The sequence below is a fragment of the Orbicella faveolata genome, unplaced genomic scaffold (assembly GCF_042242905.1).
Source record: "Orbicella faveolata isolate gen_17 unplaced genomic scaffold, um_ofav_v1 contig_12, whole genome shotgun sequence".
Lineage (NCBI taxonomy): Eukaryota > Metazoa > Cnidaria > Anthozoa > Scleractinia > Merulinidae > Orbicella > Orbicella faveolata.
Window position 1 is genome coordinate 10,776,613 of NW_028301539.1, and position 23,027 is coordinate 10,799,639.

Here is a 23,027-nt window from a genome sequence, read left to right on the forward strand (position 1 = left end):
TGAGTTTAGCGTTACAGTATTACGCAGGGCATGTAGGTAGCGGTGGTCGAGTAAAAGATCACAACAGGGGCAATGGTAAACTGTTCATTCTTTTCATTTCTTAATTTAATCTCTTCCTACTCGACACGATTGTGTGCTCCCAGTGGTCCCAAGCCTAACGGAGCCTTACCTATTAGGATAGAAATTGTCCTACCTCTACCCCCTAAAATGGGATGGCAGCATTGCGTGACGAACAAGGAACCGCTGCAAGCAAGCATTCAAGCCATCAAACCATGATGATCAAACGTAATATTTTGGTGTAGTGCAAAGCAAGCAACTATCTACAAATGACTTAGCCGTTTTCGACTTAGATGCAGTGGTGATCATATGTGTCGAAAGAGGGTCACAGATTCATAGTATTCGACCATTAAATAAGTTGACAGTTGGCGATGTACGTCGGACGTTATGTAAACAAAAGCAAACTTCTGCTTTATGTGCGACGCATGGTGACAGAAACACGTCAAATCGGCTTTGGACCTGCCTATTACAGCAAATGAGGTTAGAACATTCCGAAATTATCAGCTCTGTGTCTATTTCAACTTAACATAGGTCAAGTCATGAGCGGCATACTAAAATATACGTCTAACCCGTAAATTGAAATTTGACGACGGATGGTCAAATGTTTGCATTTTTGACGTACTTTGAAAAGCTCTCGCGTCGCTTACAAACATTTGCCCAAAGAACTTTTTACAGGAATCTGTAGACCATCCTTCTGTGATTCAACCACCAGGAGCTTAATCCATTTGAAGGTTTCGAACATGGTGAAAATTAATTGTATTCACGAAGTACTTTTAAGTGAATGAAATACATGTCTACGAAATTAAATTATTTTACACCCAAAAAGACAACACAACATTCCCTAAAATCAACCCAGTACACATTTAAACATTGCACAAAAATATGTAAGTGTTTTAGAGACGGAATAATGATGTGGTTTTGCATGTGAGGCCATCAAAGTTGCTTCATAAAATGGTGCGTCAAATGACGATTTGAACGGAATTTGGTAATTTGCATATTTCTTTGAACTAAAAGGATATTTTGCCAAAAAAGCTATCCAGTAGTTTTTGTCATGCCCTAGCCTATCTACCATGAAAATATGAGCGAAATCGAATTTTCGACCCTTGCCGAGTTATTTTCCATTTTTATGGACAGGGACTCTTGAAGGTCTCTCTCTTAAATTATTAGCAAAATGGTGTTAACTTGTGAGAATTGTTATAAGCTTGTTTCATGCAAATTATAAAGAAAATCTAATGACTAGATTTTCTACTAATAAACAAAACCGATTTTAAAGGCCTGTTTATATTTATTCATGTTACCATGGCAACGGCACATACGCCAGCTTACCCATCAAAATAGCCAAAGTTCTTGTTGTTAACCTGCTTGCTGCCACGTTTGGCAACCGGGGGATCAAGGATTTTAGAGAAAAAGGTATATGATCGAAACACAGGTATCAAAAACTGTCTTCAGCCACCTTAAAGGTGAACAGATATCATTTGCGCTGATCAATGGTCTATTGAAGTGTAAAAAGGGCGAAAGATTAACAATTACCCCTATTTCGTTCACGAAAATAGATCAACACGACGGATTCCGCCCGCTGTGGTGGTCCGGATGGCAAAATTACGCCCGCTTAAGGAACTAATCAAATTGTAGAATTTGTTGAATTCCGCCCGCTCACGAGCTGAGAAAAAGATAATGTGCTGTTATTAACCTGTGTTCCTGGGTCTTTTTTGAGCCGTTAAGAAGGGATTTGCCTAGAAACAAATGTGATCCGATTATGTCTCGTGTTTTCATTATTTTCATTAACTTTTAACTCTTATCGGGGAAGAGATTCTCAAGTTTCATCACGTCCTCAATCCTTTAAGATAATCGATGTACTATATCAAGATGGGATTATGCAGTAATTGCATAATCCCACAAAAACATGACATCATTGAGTTTTAAAAGGTCGTGTACAAAAACGCGAAATAAGTTTCTATTGTGCAGACGATCTGTTCCTTAAACTTAAACGTAACTTCTTTCCGTTTTTGTTGCATTAGCCCTTTCGTACTACACAGTTGTATTTTGTTTTGTGGTTACAGTGCTATGCCTCTTTTACTCTATTTTTTCTCTCTCTCTCTCTCTAAGCGTGCTTGCTTCAAGAAATAAATAAAATAAATAGATAGTATTTTTATTGCGCCTATCCAAACGTGATCTAGGCGCTTTACAAGTTCTAATATATGATTAAAATAGAATAATATGAGAAATAAAACAAAACAAGAATCAATAAAATTATTCCAAGAAGACCTCCTTGAGTAAATGAGTTTTAAGCCGAGTTTTGAAGATACGAAGATTGTCTGATTTTACGATATATATTGGTACGTCGTTCCAGAGTTGTGGCGAGGCGAAAGCAAAAGTTCTAGATCCATAAGACTTCAAGTTCTAGCTGGTACGTATACAGTTAAGCCGGAGAGATGTAGATGAACGGAGAGTACTTGAAGGACGGTAGAGGCTTATCAATTCTTGTAAATATAGGAGACAAATTATGTAAAGCTTTAAAGTAAGGATCAAGGTCCTAAACTTTATACATTCAGCAACGTTCTGTTCGTGGCAGTTTAAGATGGCGTAATGGTGTCTTGGCCAAAGCAGATTGACAACGAATGTTGATATTATTGTTAATAATAATAATAATAATAATAATAAATTAATATCTGAAGAGGAGGCCTCTCCAATGTTAATGTTTTTTGACAGCATATTTCGGAAGATTGTTGAGCAGGGAGTTGCAATGGACAAGTTTAGATGTGATAAAGGCACGTACAAGTCTTTTGGCAGTTTCCATTGATAAAAATTTCCTGACGCGTGAAAAATTACGAACGTGGCAGAATGCAGATTTGCAAACGGGGTTTGATATGAGGAGGCAAAGACATTGTACTGTCGAAAGTAACATCGATGTTCGCGGCAGTTTGAGATGGCGTGATGGTGTCTTGGCCAAAGCAGATTGACAATGGATGTTGCTGTGGTCCGAATTTTAGATGAATGAAACAAGAACAACGATACATAAATTATTGTCGGCTACAAACCGACAGCTTAACTTACATAGTTCTAACTAATTAAGGCTATTACAAAGAGTAATGTGTATTCGCTCATTGAACAAGACTCTATTCTCGTTCAAGAATACGAAAAACGTTCAGTGAAAGTAATGCCTACTGCCATCTGACTTCTAAGGGACAGACTTACTTACTTCAAAACAACACCATAGATTACTCTCAGCTTCAATCCGGCGTCTCAAGATCCTGTACTCGCAGCAACAATTACTTTTTACAAAAAAAAAGTTTAAAACCTTAGCAATCTGTTATCAAGACCTCGCTTACTTGCTTAAAGAATAACACAATCAAACGAATAACAGGACATACATTATTGGCATTTCATTTCAGTTCAAAATGAGAAGATGGCGAAGGTTACACGCTTTTACAAGGCTACGAAACACTACGCACAAAATACCTCTAAAGGTTACCTAGTTCAGTACATAAATTATTGGCGACTTCATTTCGTTTCAGGTAGCCAGAAGGTTTCAAAAGGTTTAAACAGATTTACGTGTATACGAGTTAAAGGTAGCAGGGATAGCACATTTGAAAAACAGAGATCCTGTGGCAAATCTCCAAATCTTTTCACATGGTAAAGCGATGTATTCTGTTAGCGGATTTGCTGCAAAGTTAAGAGGAAATTTGCACCAATAAATATGCTTCACGCACCCATAACAACATTGGCATTCAGAAGTGAGAAGGATTTCAAATGAAGAAAAACCCATATAAAACAGAAGTCCTATTTTCTTCAACTGCATAATTAAATTGGAATCAAATATAGAATTCCGTAACAAGAAATATGTAGGATAGAAATAGATGTGATAACATCAAAATAGCCATGTAATAGGATACAGATATAGGGTTGTTTTCGTAAGAGGAAGATACAAATAGAATATTTATCTTTTTTGCTAAGAGCATAGCTGTAAGGACTTGTACTGTGTTTGGGCATAACAAGTGGCAGGATGCCAAGGAAACCAATTTTCGGGCTTGCCTTTTGGGTAAGCTGTAATGATAATGTACTAGCCCTTAAGTCATTCCCACAATCCCAGTATTGCTCAGATTTTAATTTCCAAGTAAAATTTTCCCGAAGAAACTTAACTTGTTTTTGCCCGTTGGCAAAATGAAAGACAAAATCCACTGGTCCGAGTGAAAAATCCACTAATTCCAGGCTTTCGGACACAACTTTGTCCGCGCTGTACAAGTGTCAAGAGTGTCCGCCTCATTTTAGTTGTAAAGCATGGCATCTATTACGAATATGGTTCTCTTAGCTTAAATGAAATTGGCTCCAACAGTCGGAGTAAGAATGGCTCTAGTGATTGGAGTTATTTTATGTTGTAACAAAATGACTCTATTTATTTAATAACACTTTATTTTACGAGGGTAACGTCGATTACTGATGACTCAGAAGTTTACATAACCTAAGGTAATCTAAGACCAGAGTGTAAAACTAAAATAATTACTAATAAATTGATCAATACTTGTATTTAATATTAAAAGTTTCATTAACAGAGTTTTCTCATGTCATTTTTTTTTTTTTTCGTTTTCCATTAAAAAGCGCTTTTTCGATGTCAACACGGCTCCATTCATAAGAGCCGAAACACCTCCAGATTGGGCTCAACTAGACTTAAACAGAAATGTCTCTACCAAATTTAAATATGAATTGCTCTACCGATTGGGTACCAATACGTACTAAGGTGAGGAACTATTTTTCACTCTAGGCCAAATCGGCTTTTGGTGGGACTGGAATGGATTTTATTGGGTTCGAATATTTATAGACCAAATTGATAAAATAACTCCTGCAGGAGTCAAATCAGCTCCATTTGGCCATGGACCAGAATCCGCATTTTAAGACTGAAACAGATCTTTTGAATTAACAGTGGAGTGAAAAGAGAAACATCAAGAATTCTTCATATTGCTCGTGAAGCTGCATGAAAGGTACAGTATTTCCCACTCAAACAAGTTTAATTTTTTTTTTTGTTATTAGCCAATCAGAGCATCATATATATTTTTTAGTTGTTTGCCAATCAGAGCATCATCTATTTTTTCTTCCTCAGTCTAACTAAGAACAAGGTCAACAATTGAAATATATTTTTACGTGAGAAAAAGGAAAAGATCGTCAAACAGCTACATATAGAGAGAGAAAGAGCCACGCATTCCGTACCAAATTTAGTGTTTCTATATATTATTATAAAACATGCCTTTCCTTTAAGAAACTGTTTAAAAACATCTAATCAGAAGGTTTTGTTTGCAGTAATTACATTTCCCCTTCAAGAGAAGTCAAATTCGAAAGAAAATTATGAGAAGGAAATGGCTATAATTGGGATTTGGGGATATTTATGATAATCTGATTTATTAATGTTCATTTGATCATATGCCTGCCACTGGTAGGGAAGTTAGAAAATGCCACCAAAATGCATACAATCTGAATATATCCACTCACTCTGCTGTGCAGTTGGGCAGCCATCTGAGCGACAAAAAGGGTAGAGGTATATTTCCCCTCTTTGCCTATCTTTTGCCTTTCGAAATACATATGAAGCTGCTGTATAACAATATTTACTACATCACCATAAGTAATCCAACTATCAAATTGTCTTACCGTAGTAGCAAATTACTCAATTAATGAGTTTTGTTCTTGTTTGTCTTTCTGTTTATTAAACTCGTGGATACGCGAAGCGTAGAAACGTGTTTGTTGCGGGGACTCCAATATGCAAATGTATCACTCACTCACTCACTCACTCACTCACTCAAGTGTAGACACTGCTCGTAATTAGTCGGCCCGACCGAGAGCGCCTGAGTCCGACGCCATGTTGGAATAGTAACTGAGCCCGACGCGCTATTGGAATAGTAACCGTGCAGTCAGTGCGAGCCTACTACTTAATGCGTGCATCGTGCCAGCCCGAATATTGATGATTTTGTAGCTTTTACACGACCATTAATATTAGGTTTTTCGCTAAATTGAAGTGGAGTTGACTTCGAATGTTTGAATTAGTACTATGGCCAACTTAAAGGCTGAATTTCAGGAGCATTTGAGTCGTCCAGGCGTTCAAAATGACCAGGAGATGTGCATTTGTTTGCTGGAAAGTGACCTGAAAAGCTAATATGGTAAGCTTTGATGAGAATGTGCCTTATTCCTCGACCTTAATGAGATTATATGAGCGAAACGAACAACTTTTAATGAACAAAACAGCTATTGAATGCAAGACAAACATCGGCACCATTGTATAATATTGTAATTTCATTTTCATAATTTAGTAACCTCTAAACCTGAGGCCAGCCGAAATATTGTTTTAACTCTACGACGTTGTGTCAGCCTTGCAGTAGTGACGTATTATCGTTTTACTTTTCAAGTTTGGCTGATTAGATCTGCTATGAGATCCAACGTTCAATCAAGCAGGACCTTCGTTCACCGCTGTGCAGTTTGAACAATAAAGTTTTTCTTGTTGAGTTGTCCATGTTCAACCGGCATCGAGTTAAGTTTAGATTAAAGTTGTGTTCTCTGTACTCGTCTTGTTTATTTTAGTACATTGATCTGAACTCTCATTGGTATGTGAAATGCACATAAACTTGGAAAGAAACTCCCAAATACTTGATTTTGATAAGCTTAAATGATTTTTACCCGGCTTTTGTTTACACTTTTGCTTCCTGATTGAAAAGATAACAAAGGGAAAGAAACCCCCTGTGAGCTTGTCCCCAATTATTAGTTAACACTAAATACGTTGACACTTCAGTAAAGCTGTTATTATTATTGCTGGAACACATATTTATGGTCGACATATTTGTCGGATCAACACTGAAAGTGCTTGCAAATGAGTCTGCTTATTTTGCTGTATATTACCAACAATATATATAGAGACAAGCGGTTCCACATTGGAAAAGAAGTGCTGTCACATAAGAAACCTTACCTATAACCTTGAATGAAATGCAACGAAAAACGTTTGTGAGTTTGTTCGACTTGAATAAATGCAAATTTTTCCAGCAGACAGATCAACATCAAGATCTGGGTGTGAGGGAAGGGGGGAAGGGGAGGGGGGGGGGGTATTCTATGATTTGTTGGGCAGGACTGTCCTCTGTGACCCAAGGACCCTTAGCCTGTACCATTCCATGTTCTGCTGCAATTTCGCCACCCTAGCTATTCTGGACGGATGTCTTTGTAATATGTGTGCAAAAAAAAGCCAACGAAAAAAGCCTACACTTTGTGAGTTAAGTGCAACCTTGCATGGTAGCAACCCGGCTTGTTTTAACAGCATTTAATAATACACCAGTAATTGCAAGTTCACCGATATGTCTCATGTCTAGATTACCTAATCTACGAGTTTGGCCATAGGTCTCCTTTGATTCATTTTCTTTCTTTAAAGCGTTCGTTGCCATTTGCTTCCTTTTATAAACACAATAATGAGCCTGTTAAAAGCAAGTTCTTTGCAATATTGTACATATCTTTCACGTTATATTGCATACGAGTTTTCTATTATAAACATCTCGAGTTATCGTCCCAAACGTTTCCGTTTGCGCACGTTTCGTCAACGTATATCTATATAGAGTCTCAGACTTATGACCTCACGGATGCACACTATCTGAAGAGTAAGGAGTTTAAGAAACCACGACGGCGACACCGTGGAAAACGTCCATAAAAAAAAAAATGAAAGAAATTCAATTCAATTCTACTTACGAACCTCGCTATTCCCGTAATTCATTAGTTTGTTTCTCACTGTCAAAACTCGAAATTGAATATGGAACACAGCGTTAATTAGCCGTCGTGGTGCACGCTCTCCAGACAAAGCAGAATTTGGTCATTTCACGTTGTTGTTTTGCCAAGGACGACAAAGAAATGTACCAGGAATTACAAGACGTTTTACTGCCCATTAGACCTTTTGTGAAGCGAAATTCCCGTTGCCGTTGTCCTGGTGGTTTTCTTAAGTTGCCTTGTGTGTGCTACCAGATTCACATTCCCATACTTTAAAGATGATGCCTTGGAAAAGAGTCATTTTGCACTGTCGGGCGATTTTTCCGCGGGCTTACTGCAACTGAACATTCATAAACTATAAAGAAGATGATGATTAGGAGACAAATTATGTAAAGCCTTAAAGTAAGGATCAAGTTCCTAAATTTTATACGTTCAGCAGCGTTCTGTACATGTAATAATAATAATAATAACAATAATAATTATTATAAATAAATACCTGAAGAGGAGGCCTCTCCAATGTTGATTTTCTTTCTTATGCAGTTAATTTTCTTCAATTGCATATTTAAATTGGAATCAAATATAGAATTCCGTAACAAGAAATATGTTGGATAGAAATAGATGTGATAACATCAAAATAGCCATGAAATAGGATACAGATATAGGGATGTTTTTGTAAGAGCAAGATGCAAATATAATATTTATCTTTTTTTCTAAGAGCATACCTGTAAGGGCTTGTACTGTGTTTGGGCATAACAAGTGGCAGGATGCCAAGGAAACCAATTTTCGGGCTTGCCTTTTGGGTAAGCTGTAATGATAATGTACTAGCCCTTAAGTCATTCCCACAATCCCAGTATTGCTCAGATTTTAATTTCCAAGTAAATTTTCCCGAAGAAACTTAACTTGTTTTTGCCCGTCGGCAAACTGAAAGACACAATCCACTGGTCCGAGTGAAAAATCCACTAATTCCAGGCTTTCGGACACAACCTTCTCCGTGCTGTACAGGTGTCACGAGTGTCCGCCTCATTTTAGTTGTCAAGCATGACATCTATTAGGGATATGGTTCTCTTAGCTTAAATGAAATTGGCTCCAACAGTCGGAATAAGAATGGCTCTAGTGATCGGAGTTATTTTATTTTGTAACAAAATGACTCTATTTATTTAATAACACTTTATTTTACGAGGGTAACGTCGATTACTGATGACTCAGTAGTTTACATAAGCTAAGGTAATCTAAGACCAGAGTGTAAACCGAAAATAATTACTAATAAATTGATCAATACTTGTATTTAATGTTAAAAGTTTCATTAACGGAGTTTTCGTATGTCATTTTTCTTTCGTTTTCCATTAAAAAGCGCTTTTTCGATGTCAACACGGCTCCATTCATAGGAGCCGAAACACCTCCAGATTGGGCTCAACTAGACTTAAACAAAAATGCCTCTACCAATTAATTTGAATATGAATTGCTCTACCGATTGGGTACCAATACGCACTAAGGTGCGGAACTATTTTTCACTCTGGGCCAAATCGGCTTTTGGTTGGGCTGGAATGGATTTTATTGGGTTCGAATATTTATAGACCAAATTGATAAAATAGCTCTTCCAGGAGTCAAATCAGCTCCATTTGGCCATAGACCTGAATCCGCCTTTAAAGACTGAAACAGATCTTTTGAATTAACAGTGGAGTGAAAAGAGAAACATCAAGAATTCTTCATACTCCTCGTGAAGCTGCATGAAAGGTACAGTATTTCCCACTCAAACAAGTTTAATTTCTTTTGTTACTAGCCAATCAGAGCATCATATATTTTTTTAATTGTTTGCCAATCAGAGCATCATCTATTTTTTCTTCCTCCGTCTAACTAAGAACAAGGTCAACAATTGAAATATATTTTTACGTGAGAAAAAGGGAAAGATCGTCAAACAGCTACATATAGAGAGAGAAAGAGCCACGCATTCCGTACCAAATTTAGTGTTTCTATATATTATCAACCGTGTCGTCAATACTTTTAATATCATGGTGGATATTATTACCTTTACAACCAATATCAGAATCTTAGAAAGCTTATAACCTTGCTGTTCCTGATTTCAAATCGCTATCACATCTCACCATAATTGACTATCCTGGAGTGTAAGAAACCGTTCAGGCAATTATCTTCACGAAGGAAAGATAAGAAAATGACTGCAAACACTTTGCTCAGGCTACTTTGCCTTTGTGTTCTGGTGGCTCAACTTTCGGCTGCTCTAAGGCAACCGTCTATTGACAGCGAAGGTGGTAAGTGATAAACAACCGACATAAATTTTTGGTCGCACGTTTGTTATGTTTAAAAAGCACCATGCACATCATCGTTAATTATAATTTCAGTTTCCCATTCTTGCCGAAGAAGAGTCTTTATGAGTTTAGCGCAAGTCTGTTACCTACTAGCATGGGAAATTGATCAGCTTTGCCTAGTTCAATCTCTTCATTTATTTTACGTCTCGAAAACCCAAGAATGAAAAGAATATCAAGAAAATTATTGTCTGAAGCAAATAATAGGGAAAATTTCGCAATCTTAGCTATTCGCTTCCAGACAGACAGGCTTGAAGTAATACATGCCTTTCCTTTAAGAAACTGTTTAAAACATCTAATCAGGAGATTTTATTTGCAGTAGTTACATTTCCCCTCCAAGAGAAGTCAAATTCGAAAGAAAATAATAAGAAGGAAATGACTATAATTGGAATTTGGGGATATTTATGATAATCTGATTTATTAACGTCCATTTGATCATATGCCTACCACTGGTAGGTAAGTTAGAAAATGCCACCAAAATGCCTAATATCTGAATATATCCACTCACCCTGCTGTGCAGTTGGGCAGCCATCTGAGCGATAGAGAGGGTAGAGGTATATTTCCCCTCTTTGCCTATCTTTTGCCTTTCGAAAGACATATGAAGCTGCTGTATAACAATCATTACCACATCACCATAAGTAATCTAACTATCAAATTGTCTTACTGTAGTAGCAAATTACTCAATTAATGAGTTTTGTTCTTGTTTGTTTTTCTGTTTATTCATTTTCTTTCTTTAAAGCGTTCGTTGCCATTTGCTTCCTTTTACAAACACAATAATGAGCCTGTTAAAAGCAAGTTGCAATATTGTACATATCATTCACGTTATATTACGTGCGAGTTTGCTATTATAAACATCTCGAGTTATCGTCCAAAATGTTTCCGTTTGCGCACGTTTCGTCAACGTATATCTATATAGAGTGTCAAACTGATGGCCTCACGGATGCACACTATCTGAAGAGTAGGGAGTTTAAGAAACCACGACGGCGACACCGTGGAAAACGTCCATAAAAAAAAAGAAGGAAAGAAAGAAATTCAATTCTACTTTCGAACCTCGCTATTCCCGTAATTCATTAGTTTGTTTCTCACTGTCAAAACTATCTCGAAACTGAATATGGAACAAAGTGTTAATTAGCCGTCGTGGTGCACGCTCTCCAGACGAAGCAGAATTTGGTCATTTTAAGTTGTTGTTTTGCCAAGGACGACAAAGAAATGTACCAGGAATTACAAGACGTTTTACTGCCCATTAGACCTTTTGTGAAGCGAAATTCCCGTTGCCGTTGCCCTGGTTATTTTCTTAAGTTGCCTTGTGTGTGCTACCAGATTTACATTCCCACACTTTAAAGATGATGCCTTGGACATGAGCCATTTTGCACTGCCTGTCGATTTTAGCACGGGTTTAGTGCAACTGAACATTCGTAAACTATAAAGAAGATGCATTGATTGATTGCCAGTTCTTTACTGAGATTTTTTCGTACAAAAAATTTCAAATGCTTTGCATGTTTCCAGTAAGTTTTAACCTTTCATCCAGACATCGAGGCAAATGCAATTTCCTCAAGCTCACGTGATTTTAATTTTTGGTTTATTAGATCTAACACCAGCAGAACCTGAAGAAACTGATGAAAATGAAATCAACGAGCCTGAGACTGAAGAAGAAGGCGAAGAAGGAGAAAGAGAAGGAGAGGAAGAAGAGGAAGAAGAAGGGGGAGAAGGAGAAGGAGAAGAAGAAGAAGAAGAAGAAGAAGAAGAAGAGAAGGAGGAGAAGAAGGAGAAGGAAAAGGAGAAGGAGAAGGAGAAGGAGAAGGAGAAAAAGAAGGAGAAGGAGAAGGAGAAGGAAAAGGAGAAAAAGAAGGAGAAGGAGAAGGAGAAAAAGAAGGAGAAGGAGAAAAAGAAGGAGAAGGAGAAGGAGAAGGAGAAAAAGAAGGAGAAGGAGAAGGAGAAGAAGAAGGAGAAGGAGAAGGAGAAGAAGAAGGAGAAGGAGAAGGAGAAGGAGAAAAAGAAAGAAAAGGAGAAGGAGAAGGAGAAGGAGAAGGAGAAGGAGAAGGAGAAGGAGAAGGAGAAGGAGAAGGAGAAGGAGAAGGAGAAGGAAAAGGAGAAGGAGAAGGAGAAAAAGAAGGAGAAGGAGAAGGAGAAGAAGAAGGAGAAGGAGAAGAAGAAGGAGAAGGAGAAGGAGAAGGAGAAGGAGAAGGAGAAGGAGAAGGAGAAGGAGAAGGAGAAGGAGAAGGAGAAAAAGAAGGAGAAGGAGAAGGAGAAGGAGAAGGAGAAGGAGAAGGAGAAGGAGAAGGAAAAGGAGAAGGAGAAGGAGAAAAAGAAGGAGAAGGAGAAGAAGAAGGAGAAGGAGAAGGAGAAGGAGAAGGAGAAGGAGAAGGAGAAGGAGAAGGAGAAGGAGAAAAAGAAGGAGAAGGAGAAGGAGAAGGAGAAGGAGAAAAAGAAGGAGAAGGAGAAGGAGAAGGAGAAGAAGAAGGAGAAGGAGAAGGAGAAGGAGAAGGAGAAGGAGAAGGAGAAGGAGAAGGAGAAGGAGAAGGAGAAGGAGAAGGAGAAGGAGAAGGAGAAGGAGAAGGAGAAGGAGAAGGAGAAGGAGAAGGAGAAGGAGAAGGAGAAGGAGAAGGAGAAGGAGAAGGAGAAGGAGAAGGAGAAGGAGAAGGAGAAGGAGAAGGAGAAGGAGAAGGAGAAGGAGAAGGAGAAGGAGAAGGAGAAGGAGAAGGAGAAGGAGAAGGAGAAGGAGAAGGAGAAGGAGAAGGAGAAGGAGAAGGAGAAGGAGAAGGAGAAGGAGAAGGAGAAGGAGAAGGAGAAGGAGAAGGAGAAGGAGAAGGAGAAGGAGAAGGAGAAGGAGAAGGAGAAGGAGAAGGAGAAGGAGAAGGAGAAGGAGAAGGAGAAGGAGAAGGAGAAGGAGAAGGAGAAGGAGAAGGAGAAGGAGAAGGAGAAGTAGAAGCAGAAGAAGAAGAAGAAGAAGAAGAAGAATGTAAAAATAAGAATAAAATAAAAATTAGACGATTATGTGAAGACCGAACTAATTGCATATCCCAGCATAATCAGCGCCAAATTTAACCTCATAGGAAAGAGCTGACTTGTGTAGCCAATCGCACTCTGTAACTGTTACCAGTTGTGAATTGATCACAATAAAAGGTATTTTCTTGGTAATTTTTATTTTACTACTGTTTTTATTAATTAGATGACCACGGTTTTAATAGATGGTAACTTTGCTAAATCCATTCAGCCGGAGATTTGAGCGATATAAAAGCAGAGGAAATAAATGGTTAAAGGAGCTCAGTCACGGTTTGCGCATACTGAAAAGTTTAGCCCCAATTTTTCAAATTCGTCGTTTGTAATCCGTGTTAATCTTCTCCATCCTTAGCCATCCTTGTTCCTTTATGGTTTATCATTATCTCTTTGGTGTTTTTCTATCTTATTAAAGCGTTATTCTCAGGTTTCCTACCATTTTGTATGTGGCCAAAATAACTCAAAATACCGTGACTGAGCTCCTTTAACTTTCCTAAATCCATTCATCCGGAGAATTGAGTGATTTAAAAGCAGAGGAAATAAGCTGTAATCAAGTCATTCTCTCTAGAAAATGTGAATACTCAGAAAAACCTTGAGGCTTCGATCCAAAGATGAAATATTCATAAATATGTCTACTTTTCATACTGATTTTTTTTTTTTTGTCTGCGTTCATATTCTCAGGGTAAGGGTTAGGACTTAGGATTAGGACTTTTCAGCTGTGGTGGTCTACATTTCTTGCCCCACCCCCCCCCACCCCCCCCCCCCCCCGCCAAAAAAAGTCAATTTGAATTTTACACGCTTAAGGGATAAGGATTTTTCGTTGAAGTCTCGCTTCTGACTTGTCAGGAAATTTATAATTGTAAAGGTGGCTCGTTTGGTGAATGTCAATTTTAAAAACGACAACACGTAACGGAATTTGATGTTAATTTTGTTGGTTAGTTACTGTGTTTGTTTGGTTGATTGTTTGGTTATTTTTTTAGCGGTTAATTATGTACAAGGATTTTTATTCTGATCCGCGAGTTGTCTTGAAGCCCACCTGGTCTTGTCCGGGCTTCGCCAGCCTTGTACAAGTACCACATTTCCTCAATTAAAAGCGCCAGTGTCTATTTTAAACTTGCACATTGGCTTCATTGATCCGGCTTTTGCAATTAATTCTGACTTTTGCAATTTTTTCGACGCTGAGGTTATTACAGTCTTTATTCAGTACTTTTGAGATCTAAATATCTTATAGTCATAGCCATTACACTTTCCTCCAATGTGATTGGTGCATAAGCGGCTGTATTTGGCATTAATTGATCTGAGAAGTGGTAGTCGGACAGTGTAATCAGACAGTTGGTAGTAATCGGACAGTTACATGAGCCAATCACTTTTAATTCCTGTCAGCTAAATACACCAATCACCACATTGATTGCAGTCATTATGGTAATAAAACCTTACCCTTCATGACTGGGCCTTTTCCAAAATGGTGGATTTTTTAACTTTAGATAATGTCTCCACTGACGATATTTTCCCCAATGAAATTTTGAAACATTTCCACAGTTTTTCATCAAAGTGAATTGCCAGGTTTACAGATGAAATATTAGAAACACAGCCCACGGTGACCACAGCATCGTTGATGCTCTCACAAATTCCACGAACGCAAACACTACACGTTGAGTTATCTGATGAACTACAAACGGCAACATTCTGTTCCAGATGAAAAGAGTCCCGTTTTCCAGTTGTGCCAAGCAAAAAATAACGAAGATAAGTGAGTTGGTGGGAGCAAAAACAAAAAGCGAACCACGCAAACAAGTCTGACAATATGGAGAAAATGGTGTGTAACAAGAAATATTGACGACAAGCTCTGGAAGAGATTTTGACAAAAACCAGATGTCAACAGGCGTATTCAAACGATAAAAAGCGATATCGAAAAACCGTTCGATAAATCGATAAGTATCGATAATTCTTAATTAAATGTTATCGATTTTATCGATCAATCGATAGAAATCGATACCCACAACCATCACAGTTTTTTTTTTATTATATCGAATTTATCAATTTATCGATTTTATTGTCCTCATCAAAGACCGTGTATTGCTGACACTAGTAAGTACAAAAAACTGCTTCTTCGGAGGCAGCGTTTCAAAACTAGCTGTGTTTTACCAACGCTCAACCTATTATCTATTTTTCTTCGTTTTTGCTCATGGATGACATAAGTAATTCCATGAGTTGCCCATGGATGACATAAGTCATTCCATGAGCTTCGAAGGCAGTCGAATTAGTCGAACGGCACTCACTCACTAACTCGATTCTGATTAATTTATTCATTAAAGTTGGATTAAACATTTTTTCTTTTATCTCCCCTTGTAAGTATTGTTTTTGTCCCAAACACTTCTTGGCAAATGTTTGGCTTGTTTTATGGGGGTACTAGAGAGGTGAAAATTTGTGTCCAACAAGATGGCGTAACGCGGCACGGAGGTCGAAGATAATTTTTCGTTCGATCTGTAAACAGGGATTACTTCGTGGGTTGAAAAAAGGGAAGTTATTACGCTAAGGAACACTAACTGCGAGATATTGACATCGAAATCCTAAAAGCGACGATACTTGCATCGAAATCTTAAAAGCTACGATGTCGATCAACCGTGGTCCGTGGACGAATTGATGGAATCGTTTAAGCTTAAAAATACTTTGCCACCCGGAGGAGGAATGAAATGACGGGAATGCTGTGTCATCTGGAAGGTGAGGTAAGCCTCCTTGCTGCATCCTTTTTTTTCTTTAAAGACTATACCTATAAGAGCACTTTTGTGTACTCGTAAATATCGGATTCTTTCGTTCGGAAACTGCTCGATTCCGAAAATAGTCACACGACAAAGCGCATGGTTTCCTAAACTCTAAAGAGTTGTGGTTCGCCATTTCGTGTTATTGTTGGGTGTTGTTTTGACGGAGTTGATTTCTCTCTGTTGTTGATTTCTATTATCGGTGCTATGGATGTTTTTTGTACTAAAAATGCTGATAACAAGTCTCTAGTATATTCGGGGACAAACGCATTATCGAAACCCTCGGGTGGCCGCGGTAATTCGAAAGGCCAGGAGACGTGTAGCTTCGAAGAAGCTTTAGTCGAGTTTGAGAGAGAACTCTCAAATACTTATCAAACAAATGCTATACAAATGCTAAATAATCTATACCAAATAACAAATGCCAAATACCAAAGGCTGAACAACTGTGAAATACATGACCTGTCAGATGAGAAATCGCTGAGACGTGAAAATACCAAGGAGCAGAGCGAATCTGTTACGGTACTCGAGCAGTATATCGACACATGTATTAGAAAACCTGAACTTCAAAATGGAATTCTACTCCAGACGTCAAGTAAGTTTAATTTTCAATGCAGTGGTGATCGTCAATTTCCAAATGTACTCGACAATAGCAAACTTCAGCTACGAAATTCAAGAGCAGTGGTAGTCTCTCATTTACGAGTGAGACGTGGAAGAGAGCCCTCTAGAATTTCTTTCAGAATGGTGACTAGACTTTTTAAAAGGAGAAAGATGCGAAAGACGGTCAAATTATACATAAAGAATTATGTGCCTCCATCATCTATGTTGAAGGTTATGCTGTGCGGATATACTCGTAATCATTTCTTTGACCTATGCACAAGATCAAAATTTACGGTTTTCCCAAAGAAGTGTTTTATTAGATTAAGCTTCATTTGTTTGTTTTTCGACTGAGGACAGGGAAGCATAAAAAGTCACCTTCGTTTTCAATTTATACTGAAAACAATATTTACAAAACATTAAGGCAGCTCCATGTTAAAACTTATCATTTATCTAGCAGAATCATATCACTTAGTGGAGATGTTGAATTAAATCCAGGGCCTTCAGATCTAGAACAGACTTGTAATCCCTTGTGTAGTTCATCACTTATAAACTCTGCATTTCAATTAGAAACAAGATTGTCTCACGTAGGTAGAACTGCAGTTAAGGTTGGAGGAGGTGGTGATTGCTTTTTTAGAGCTGTATCGCATCAACTTTATGGCAATCCTAATAATCATTTTTATGTGCGCAGTGTTGGTGTTCAGTATTTAGTGCATAAGCCTGAACAATTTATAGAGAGTAACACTGAGCATTCTTGGCAAGATTATTTACAAAGAATGTCAAATCAGGGAACATGGGCTGATGCAATCATAATTCAAGAAGTTGCTAACTGCCTTAACTTATCAATTCATATTACTGAGTGAAATCCAGTCTTTTCTCCTGTTACTGTTGTTGAATCAATAAATGTGACAGCTGACAGCCTAAGAATTTACATTGGGCATGTAGATGAAATTCATTATGTTTCCACAAGTGAGATGCAAAGGAGATACAGTTATAGTGAAACAAATAAAGACAAAAAATACCAAGGTACCCAAAAACGGAAATTGAACCTGGAACATGTAAGGGAAACTAAGCGAAAGTCCTTTAGAAAACGAAAAGCAGCTAACCCGAAGCATATAAGGGAAATTAACAAGCAGTCAGTTAGAAAACGAAAACTAACCCAGAGCGTGTCAGAGAAATTAACAAGGAATCTGTTCAAAAACGAAAAGCAGATAAGCCAGAGCTTGTAAGCGAAACAAATAAACAGTCTTTCAAGAAAAAGAAAGCCAATAACCCAGAATACATTAAACAAATCAATATAACTTCCTAAGAAAAGCTCAAAACAGTGTCAGGTTTCCATACAGCTAATGGAGTTACTGAAACACTTTTTCATGATCTCCCAAATGTATCACAAGTAACATTTGGCAGTGACAGGTTGCATGCACAAAAAGCAAAGATACTAATGCAATCTCCATGATAAATTTGTTTCACAAAAACATTGCACATGGCCCAGAATATGTATGCACTTGTTGTGATCAGTTGTGGTACAAAATCTCTGTAGTGAAAGGTAATGCAAATAAATACAAGTCATGCTCACAAAATGTGGTTAAGTCCTGTATTACTGGTTTTAAAAATGTTAATGACACTGAATGGATTTACATAACTTGTGATTCAAATCTGAAGAAAGGAAAGTTGCCCAGCTGTTCTAAAGCCAATAAAATGGGTTTTCCTGACAAGCCTGATATATTAAATTTGACATCTTTAGAAGAGCGACTAATATCGCCACGTATACCTTTTATGCAAATCCGTGAACTACCTAGAGGTGGTCAGTTGTTCAGTCATGGAAACATCGTAAATGGCCCAAGTGATGTCAGTTCCACTGTACATTGTCTCCCAAGGCCACTGAGTGAATCACAAACTATTCCTATAAAACTTTAAAGGCATCCCAGTTATAAGCGTCATTATCAGTTTCAGAATGTTAGACCTAAGAGAGTATTAAATGCAGCCAAATATCTTGTAGACACAAGTGACTTGTTCAAAGGAGAAGGTATAGAAGTTCAAAATAGATGGCTAAATGACATTAATTCTACTAACAATGAGGATTGGCAAGAATTTGTGGAAAACCCTAGTGTCCTATATCCTATTGATGAAACCCTTTCAAAGAAAAAAAAGTGAAGATTTAAGTAATAACAGCATTGCTAACACTGGCGTTGGTAGACAGGACAAAATAGTTGATAATAATGATGATTCAGTGGTGTGAAGTTGAGGAACGTCCATCAGGAGTTACAGATACATTACTGCAAGAATCCAACTTAGTAGAAAGTGCAGACAAAATTATTAGTTTTGCACCAGGTGAAAGAAACAAACCATTGGGGATATTCTTGGACAAGGACTCAGAATACCTTTCGTTTCCTTCAATATTTTGTGGAAAACGAAGGCCTGACAACAATGAAAGAAAGGTCCCTGTATCATACAGTACAATTGCAAAGTGAGGATTAAGAAGTCAGGATAGGAGAGCTGCCATGTCTGTCCCTAATATCTTTTATAAGCTGAAAAAGCTGCAAATCAAGCAAATTCAAGATAGTGCGTGTATTTCACTCAGAAAGAGTGAGACGAAAGGGAAATGTTTCACTGCTGGAGACTTGAAATCTGAAGATTATCTCAATAAGCTTGTACACCTAGATGAAGGTTTCAGAGTTTAAAAAAGTGTTTGAGGGTCACCACCTTATTTTGAAAAGTGCAAAAAAGACCTGTTTGCAATGATTCGTCAACTTGGCAACCCAACATGTTTTTGCTCCTTTTCAGCTGCTGAAACAAGGTGGACTCATCTTTTCAAAACCTTAGGTAGAATTGTTGAGAAAAAAGAGTAAACTGATGATGAAATCCAACAAATGACTTGGGAGCAAAAATCAGATCTTATTCAAAAAGATCCTGTGACCTGTGCTAAGAACTTTCACCACATGGTACAGTTGTTTATTCGTGATGTTTTAAAGAACAGTGTTGCACCTATAGGAGAAATAGCTGATTATTTTTTCAGACTAGAATTTCAGCAAAGAGGAAGCCCACATATTCATGGACTGGTTTGGATAAAGGATGCACCACAGTATGAATAGGATTCCAATGAAGAGGTTGTTGCATTTGTTGATAAATTTATCATCTGCCACAAGCCAAACCGTTCAAGTGAAATGGAAAATCTTGTCAATTTGCAAATGCACAGACATGCCAAAACTTGCAAGAGATCAGGGAATAACGTATGTCGATTTAACTTTCCATTGCCACCAATGCCCAGGACAGTTATACTGAAACCACTTGAGGAATCCTATCATGATGAGAAGGAGAGTAAACTTATAAAAGAAAATTCCGATTAAATTAAACAGGTCCTTGACAGCATGAAATATGGTGAAAATATAAGCTTTGAAGATTTCCTGAAAAAGTTAGGATTAACTGAAGAAAGTTATCTCTTAGCTATCAGGAAGACAATAAAGTGTGACATTATTTCTTAAAAGATCACCATCAGAAATAAGAATCAACAATTACAATACTCACTTGCTGCAAGCCTGGCAAGCAAACATGGACATACAATATGCGTTAGATCCTTATGCATGTGCTACATACATACTGTCTTACATTACAAATGGCCAGCGAGGTATGAGCAGACTTCTAGAAAAAGCATTCGAAGGAGCAAAGACAGGTAATAAAGACATTGCAAATAGAGTTAGACATATCGGAAACAAATTTCTCAATGCAGTTGAAATCAGTGCTCAAAACTTTGCTTGTCAGATAGAGATGATACATATCGGCTTCGTGAATTTACTCTTTACAGAAATGACTTTAGTCAGTCTAACATAAGAACTTGCTATTGAACTGCTGTGTACATTGAGAGTGATTTGAATTGTACGAAAATTCCATACAGATGTAACTTTAATAATATGGAAATTACTGTTACGGTTTTAAGCCAACCAATTCCGAATATTCATGTCATTGGTATCTACCGCTTGAAAACTAAAGTTACAATTTCACAGGTACTTGATGGTCTTACTCATCTTCACAACTCGGTATTAATAGAACCTACAATTCCAACTGTACTGCTTGGGGATTTCAATATTGATCTAACGCAGGCAAATACAGAACAAAAAGCTCTAACAACATATCTTATAACAGACAAAGGATACACTCAGTTGATAACCAGTATACTACTGACGACCGTACACAGATAGATCATGTTTATACCACTGTACCACAATTTGTGCAATCAGCAGGTACCCTGGAGTCTTACTACAGTGATCATAAGCCTATTTATATTTCAATGAAGGCTGTCTGAATATTTGGTAAAAAAATTCACCATGTGTATCATATGAGATCATTATAATTATATTTAATTTAGCTGAATATGAAACTTTACATACCAAAAAAATATCTAAATGTCACAAGCAACTATTTGAATCACATATAGAAAACATTCACAGAATCTATTGGCAGAGACAAAGAATGGTTTGGATTTGCTGTGCTTTTCATGTTCTTAAATTCCTAGTCATCATCGAGATTCAAAATTACATGTAACTCTACCAGAATTTGCAGATTCTGTACATAAGAATAAGAATTTTTCAGGTCAAAGAGGTTATTTAGCTCCAGTGTTTCTTGAGGAAAGCATACCATTTATAACTGGCTTTTCCTTTCTTAAACCCTTTCCAGAAAAGCAAGAAATATCACTTGGACACCACATTTAGGTAAGTAGCTTATTTTTATTGGGGGTTGGGGAGGGGGGGGGGGGAGGGGAAAGGGCAGCAAATTAAAGATATACATGTATCATTTTTCTGCATTCATTTTCATACCTTTTTAAAATATGTGACTATTATCGTATTTGTGTATTGTGTATTGCAGGTGAAGCAAGTTGTACTATTGTGCAGATGCATATAACCCAGATGAACACTGCAATAACAACTACGGTATAATATGCAAGTGACAGTAAGCAGATGTTAATATTAAGAACACCGTTACTGGTGCTATACATGTTTACCAGCTGCCAAAAATAATATCAAAAGACTTCATAGAAACTGGCTTTAACAACACAAACTTGTCACCCTTAAGACTTCATGGAATTAATCTGAGAATTACAGGTGGATGTAAAATACTCCTGCTTACAAAGAGAGTTGCTTTCAACGCTTGTGTTAGCTGCCACTTGAGCTGTTACAAGCATAAAAAATGGCTCTCCAAACTGCACTTATAATTACAGTTGGAAACACTTTGGAACTTCATCCTTGTACGTTGATTAAAGTCAAGAATGTCAACAAGTGAAATCCACCTGAAGTCACTACATGTGTCAAAACTTAACTCAGAAATGAACCTATAGCTTTGCAGTGGAATAGAGAAATACAACTTCAACTTAAACTTAGCAGCTCCATATAATATTCATATACATGAACATGTACATGCACATGTAGAGTAACATCAGTCCTTTATATTAGGACTGTAATTAAATGAAACTACTAGACCCCATCATAAATAAGCACAAAAATAGAATGTGTAAATCTGTCTCTATTAATTAAATACAAATCTTGCAATGTTTATTTCAGGTATAAGCTATCCTTACTTTTCCAGCTTATACCTGTTGAATTCTAATTCAATTCTTAAAATGGTTATCTTGCTGTACTTCTACTACATGTGTGTCCTGCTGCTGTAAAGATTATGTTATTTATAACTCAGCAAAAAATTGATAACCTGCGTGTATAGGAGACTGTTGGCTAAAATGTCTCCTCTTAGCTTTTGTGTGCTACGTTATGGTGGTCAGTATTTCAATGTGTTACTAAGAAAGAAAATTTTCCTAATAAAAGGAGTGTTCATCTTGATTTTTGTTGTTGCACTCTCTTGAAATCTATTTCAAATGTGTAATAAATAATTAAAAAGGGTGTCAATAAGCAACCATATTTGGACATCGGAACCTATGCATCACATTTGACCGAGAGATGTTTATTTTCCTGTTTTTCGCTCTTCTCTTTTTATTCTACTACCTTTTGTACATTCATCCAATAGGTCATTTCCAAGTTGCCTTTTGCCTCTGTGTCAAAACGAGTCTAAATGCGAAACCATTCATATGACTTCCACCTACAGGTTCATTTTTCATGCCAATCAAACTCAGGTTTCGCACGATCGAAGACTCGTTGTGAAACAAAAGCACAAGGAAACATTCATCCATGAGCTGCCTCACAGGGGCCTTTGATTCATTTACTTTTTTAGTGTTGAGTAACGATGCCAGTTTCTTAAGCCTCTTTCCATCTGGATGATCAGTGATCTGAGATCACCCGGATCATGGTGCATCAAAGGAACCGGTGACTCCACTCTTGATGCATTATGATCCAAGTCAGTGATCTTGGATTACTAATCCTTATACGGATCATTCTAAAGGAATCCAGCCTTAATAAATCTGTTCATTTTCCGATGTTTCGCCGCCCTAAAATAGGTGGAGACATTTTGCGCCGATAAAGTTGATAAGTTCGATAAAAAGATAACAACAAGTTAAAAACCGATAATCATCGATTACTCACAACGTATCCCTTTATCGAATTTTATCGATTTTCGAAACAATTTATTTATTTTTGTCTAT

General features: G+C 37.4%; 1 long non-coding RNA gene across 1 annotated transcript; it reads left to right on the forward strand.

Moving 5' to 3' along the window:
* Positions 1 to 20,930: 20,930 nt before the first annotated feature.
* Positions 20,931 to 22,272, forward strand: LOC149116597 (uncharacterized). Its single transcript, XR_016205415.1, has 2 exons — positions 20,931 to 21,153; positions 21,308 to 22,272. It is a non-coding gene; the product is annotated as an uncharacterized LOC149116597 (long non-coding RNA).
* Positions 22,273 to 23,027: the final 755 nt, after the last annotated feature.